Here is a 6000-nt window from a genome sequence, read left to right as displayed (position 1 = left end):
CGCAACATTGTCCTTTGTTGCGAGTAACTTGAAACGGAGGGAGTATATGTGTCTATACGCTAATACGCAAATACGAAAACTACACTACTCTATTCTCTCTAAACTCTCTATTATTGACATGGTATCAGAGTCAAGCCCACGATCTCACGATTGGGGCCTTAATGGCTAAGGTATACTGGGCCAAACACTATGGACAACTCACATGTGAGGGGGAGTGTTGAGCCCATGAACAACCCACATGTGAACATTTTTCTTGTCTCACACTAAACACTAAAAAGGGGGAGTGTAGTGGTAATGAAATCCCACATTGAAAGAATTCAAGAGTTACCACCACAATATAAGGCTAAGGGGCTGCTCCCCTCATTGCCATATGGTTTTGAGGTGGAACCTCCTTGGTCTGTATAGTGGTGGACTTGCACTCTCCCATGACGGGCACTCTCCTTAGTTTTTTTACTCTACAATCTGGGTTTATTTAACTAAGTGTTCTGGTGTATGTTGATGATTTGATAGTACTGGTAATGATTCCTTTGCAATTTCATCATTCAAATCATATCTGAGTGACTGTTTTCATATGAAAGATTTGGGTGTGTTGAAATATTTTCTTGGCATTGAAGTTGCACGTAGTCTGGAGGGTATATTTTTATGTCAACGGAAATATACTCTTAATATTATTGCAGAGTCCGGTTTACTAGGGGCACGTCCTGCAGGTACCCCTATTAAGAAAAATCATACTCTGGCTAAATCGGAGTCTCCTCTTAACACTGATCCTGAAATGTATCGTCGTCTTGTGGGTCGTTTGATCAATTTATCTTTCACGAGACCTGATTTGACTTATGCGGTTCATATCTTGCCTCAATTTATGCAACAACCGCGTCAGGATCATTGGGAGGTCGCTCTTCGTACGATGCATTACTTGAAAGGATGTCTGGGTCAGGGAATCCTTTTAAGCTCTGATTGTGATCTACATATTACAGGTTGGTGTGACTCGGATTGGGCTAGTTGTCCTTTGACGAGACGTTCTATTTCTGGTTGGTTGGTGTTCCTTGGTGCTTCCCCTATATCTTGGAAGACTAAGAAACAGGACACTGTGGCTAAGTCTTTTGCAGAAGCCGAATTTCGTTCAATGTCTAAAACCACGGATGAGTTTAAGTGGTTAAAGGCTCTACTTATGAGTCTAGGAGTCGCTCATCCGCGCGCAATGAGTTTGTTTTGTGATAGTCAATCTGCGTTATATATTGTGCGGAATCCGGTCTTCCATGAGCGTACTAAACACATTGAGGTTGATTGCTATTATGTCCGCGATGCAATTCAGGATGGTATTATTAGTCCGTTGTATGTCAAAACGACGGATCAACTAGCGGATATTTTCACTAAGGCTTTGAGCAAAACACAATTCTTGTATTTACTTGGCAAGTTGGGCATTTGTGATTTGCATGCTCCAACTTGAGGGGGGGGTGTTAAGACATAATGTGTGTATACACTACTAGAAAAAGGCTGATTTCCGAAGGAATTGTTCCGACGGACACAAAATCCCGTCGTAAACTGTGGAATTTCCGACGAATTTTTTTTCCGTCGTTTGTTTCCGACGGATTTTATCATTCCGTCGGAAATTTACGACGGAAAATAAATCTGTCGGTATAAATACACTTTCCGTCGGAATATTAAATTTCCGACGGATTTTAATTCCGTCGGAAAATTAATTTTCCGACGGAATATTCCGTCGGAACATATAATTACATACAATTAAAAAACCTGGTCTTTTAAAAACCCCTAGGGTTTTCTCCTCTCCCATTCATTTCACCAGCCTCTCTCTCTCTCTTCAGCTTCTCTTTCTCTCTCTTCCGTTTTTTCTGAAACTCTCTCCTCCTCCGCGTCTTCTCTTCCTCTCTCCTCCTCCGCTTCTTCTCTTCCTCTCTCCTCCTCCGTGTCTTCTCTTCCTCAATCTTCTACTTCTTCTTTCTTCACTTTCCTCATTTTTTTTCTATTTCTTGGTGTTTTTATGGTGAAAAATCGTAATTAATGGTTTCTTTGGTGAAATTCGACCATGAAAAGTGTAGATCTATACTTTTCATGGTCGAATTTGGCCTATTTAAACCAAATTTCAAGGATTCGAAGCCATTTTCAGTAAATAAGGTATGTTTTTCGAGTCTTTAACTTTTTTTTTTGGTTTTGTGGTGGCTTGGTGCCGTGGTGGTTTCGTTTTATGGGTTAGGTGGGTTGGTCGGTTTTATGGGTTAGGTGGGTGGTCGGATCTGGTGGTTTGGTCGGATGTGGTGGGTTTTATGGGTTAGATGGGTGGTCGGATCTGGTGGTTTGGTCGGATGTGGTGGGTTTTATGGGTTATAGTTAAATGGGTTAGGGTTAAATGGGTTAAGGTGGTGGTAGATCTGGGTTATTGGGTTAGGGTCGTGGTGGTGGGTGGGTTAGTTCGAGTTAGGTGGGTTAGGGTTGGACGTGGTGGGTGGTGGTGTGGGGTGGGTTTTTTTTTTTTTTTTTTGGCTTGTGGGGTGGCAGTGGGGGTTGGACGTGGTGGTGGTGTGGGGTGGGTTTTTTTTTATTTTTGGCTTGTGGGGTGGCAGTGGGGGTCGGACGTGGTGGTGGGTGGTCGTGTGGGGTGGGTTTTTTTTTTTTATTTTTGGCTTGTGGGGTGGCAGTGGGGGTTGGACGTGGTGGTGGGTGGTGGTGTGGGGTGGGGTGGGTTTTTTTTTTATTTTTTTTGGTAGAAGTTTCCGACGGAAATTCCGTCGGAATTTTCCGACGGATTTGTTTTCCGTCGGAAATTTACGACGGACGTTTCCGGGCCCCAAATTGTCTTCCGATGCATGATTTCCGTCGGAAATTTCGTCGGAAATGTGTTTCCGACGGAAATTTCGTCGGAAAAGACCATTTTTCCTACAAAAGGTTTTCCGACGACATATTCCGACGGAATTTCGTCGGAAACCTTATTTCCGACGGAAAATAGGGTGTTTCCAAGGAATTTTTTCCATCGGAAAACGACACTTTTCTAGTAGTGATAGCTATTGGGCCGTGTACATATTCCGAGCCCTAACTTGATAGGTTGTATATATATGTGTCTACACGCTAATACGCAAATACGAAAATTACACTACTCTATTCTCTCTAAACTCTCTATTATTGACACAAATAAACATGAAAATTTGGATTATCCAAGAATAAACGAAAATTATTGAGAACATATATTTAAAATTTGCCTATCTTGGAATTATTAAACCTATTTTGCCTAGGGAGTATAAAATTTCCCGATGGCATTGTGTAGCATAGAGTGTTAGATGCGTATATCTAATGATAGATCTTAATGATCAAAATTTGAATACACATTAGCATACGTCACTAATGAAATGTCGTGGTTACCACAAATGAACAAAGATATGTACTCCCTCCGTTTTCAAATACTTGTTCCACTTTCCTTTTTCGGCCATTTTTAATTACTTGATCCATTTCCTTATTTGTAAAACTTTTACAATAATTAATTAATTTCTCTCACTTAGTGGACTCAACATATATTCTATCTCCTCCAATTATCTCTACTACTTTTACTTTATATAATTTTTTTTATTCTTCCACTCACCTCACTACCAGCATATTTTATTATTTTCTCTAATTTCTCCTAAAACTCCGCGTATGGAGAATTGGAGCATGTATTTAAAAACAGGGGGAGTATTATATTACTATTAAAAAACAAAAAACTTTATGTCATACTTGTATATATATAATTTGTATTGAAGGAGACATCTAATATCTTTGATTAAAAAAAGAAGTCAACATAAATATTATTCCCTCTGTCGTCTACTACGAAGTATATGTTAAAATTCGACTTTTGCATAATTAGTGTATGAACTTTGAATATATTTTTTTAATCAGGGTATAATAATCAAAACGTCTTTTTATGTACATATCATCTTAACATATATGTTCAAAATAAGATTTTTTAAAATAACTTGCACCGGCCAATAACATTATTAATTTATTCAATTGTAAATAATCGTTGCATTAGTGAAGAAATAATTCCTTAGCTTATAGGTTGTTGTCTATAAATAAGAAAGAAGCAGAAAGAGGTAGTCTCATCAAAAGTTAAGCGCAACATACAATAGTAGAGTTCCTCTAATCAATCATAAAGAAGGTAATGTACACTTAGATTATGTTCTTCTCGAATCTCGATTGTATTTGTATATTGATTTTTTTTTTTTGAAGAGAATTGATTTTTATTTTTTTGGACAAGAGTATTTATATTTTTATACATTATACTTATAAATTCGTACCATAAATATGTATATGAGTCCGTACATTATTATTTATAACGTACTCGTAGCACATACATGTTTTAATTTTGTATTTCCTATTTATTTACAGATTAACATTTAAAAAAAAAAAAAACAAAAAAAATGGGAAAATCATCACCGGAAATCAGTGAGAAGAACAAAGTGGCTCTAGCTCATATAGAGGAAGAGTTAAGGACAACCGATTTTAACGCCTCAGGAAATATGTTGAGCGCATCAGGTCATCAACAGCTTACCACAAGAGTCGGTATCGTGAATAATGGCAAGGAAGAGGTGAAGTACCAGGACCATAAAGATTGGTCTGGTAAAGTTTATGGCTCTTACCCTCAAAGAATTCCAGCGAGCCGTTCTCGTAAGTTTCTGCACCAAGGTATCAATGCAGCAAAGGGTTCGAAGGGGGCTGTCATGTATGTTGGCCCTAGTAATGAAGGTAGTAGCGACATCGATTGTGCATATATCTTGGCATGGTCTACCCTTGGAACCAAAAATCAGGTAAACGAACCTTGCTACATATGCATGTAATTCCAATTACATTAATTAAAGAGTACCAAACAAATGTAAAAAGTAAGTTATATTTCAAATGATTACCGTAAAATTTTCAAAAAAGTTAATTATATAAACCCACTGCATCATTATATTTCAGATTTACGTGGAAACTGGCCCTAAAGGTAGCTATGTTTCTGATGGTGGTAAAGTAAGTGATTCTACTTGGGACAGCATACAAGATAGCCTCGACGCCTCTGGTTCGACTAGTTCTTTCAATGATGATGACAATACTGGAGCTGAGGCGAGTGCTCAAACTAATGAAGTTGGTGATAGTCCTAACGTTTCTACAATGTTCGATATCAGTCTCCCGATAAACTAGTCCGTATGATCTATCTACCATACTAAGGGAATTGGATATGATGTTCATTTTCATACTACCCTTTCCTTAGTATAGTAAGCTATACATACATACATGTCCTGATGTCCGATTCTATGCTTCGTTTGTGTGTGTGTGCGCGTGTGCGTGTGCTTTTCTTTATTGCAAATTGTAACTCAATAATTCGTACACTAATATATGTATTTATGTGTGCGCTCGCATTGCTTTTTCTTCTTCTATTCAAATCTCTTCTTTTATTTGTACCCTCATTGTTCTGTCTTTGTTTTTCATCTTTCTACTTTTTGTTTTGTGGTTCATTTAGCAATCCACAATAATATTTAGCAATCCACAATAAAAAAATGGATTTTATGGGGTTTAAACAAATTATCAAGTAATTATCAAGTACTGTTTAACAAGTTGTTGAGGTTGCCTAATTATTTTAACCAACTTGTTTAATCTTCCGCTTACTTGTTCTCCGGAAAATAGTTAAAAAAAAAATAATAAATAAATAAATAAGTCTAGTGATAATATTTATAAAATTAAGTATATACACCCACTTTATAAAAAGAAGTCTACTCATAGTTACTCCGTATTAGCGTGTCAATAAGTACATGATGAATACATGATCATGAGTTCATGACAGGTTGACAACCATTTTTCTCTTATACAAACGAATCTTTTTGGGAGAATATTATTTATAATGAACAACTTACAAGTATAGAAAGAAGTCTACTTAAATTATTATAAACCTTCTTTGTCAAAAAAAAAAAAAATACGAGTAATAAAAAATATTATAGACCTAATCTGACATATTGCTCTCAAGCATTTCTAATTGGGTTA

This window comes from Chenopodium album, chromosome 21 (assembly GCF_948465745.1).
Source record: "Chenopodium album chromosome 21, dcCheAlbu1.1, whole genome shotgun sequence".
Taxonomy (NCBI): domain Eukaryota; kingdom Viridiplantae; phylum Streptophyta; class Magnoliopsida; order Caryophyllales; family Amaranthaceae; genus Chenopodium; species Chenopodium album.
Note: the sequence above shows the minus strand (reverse complement) of the source record.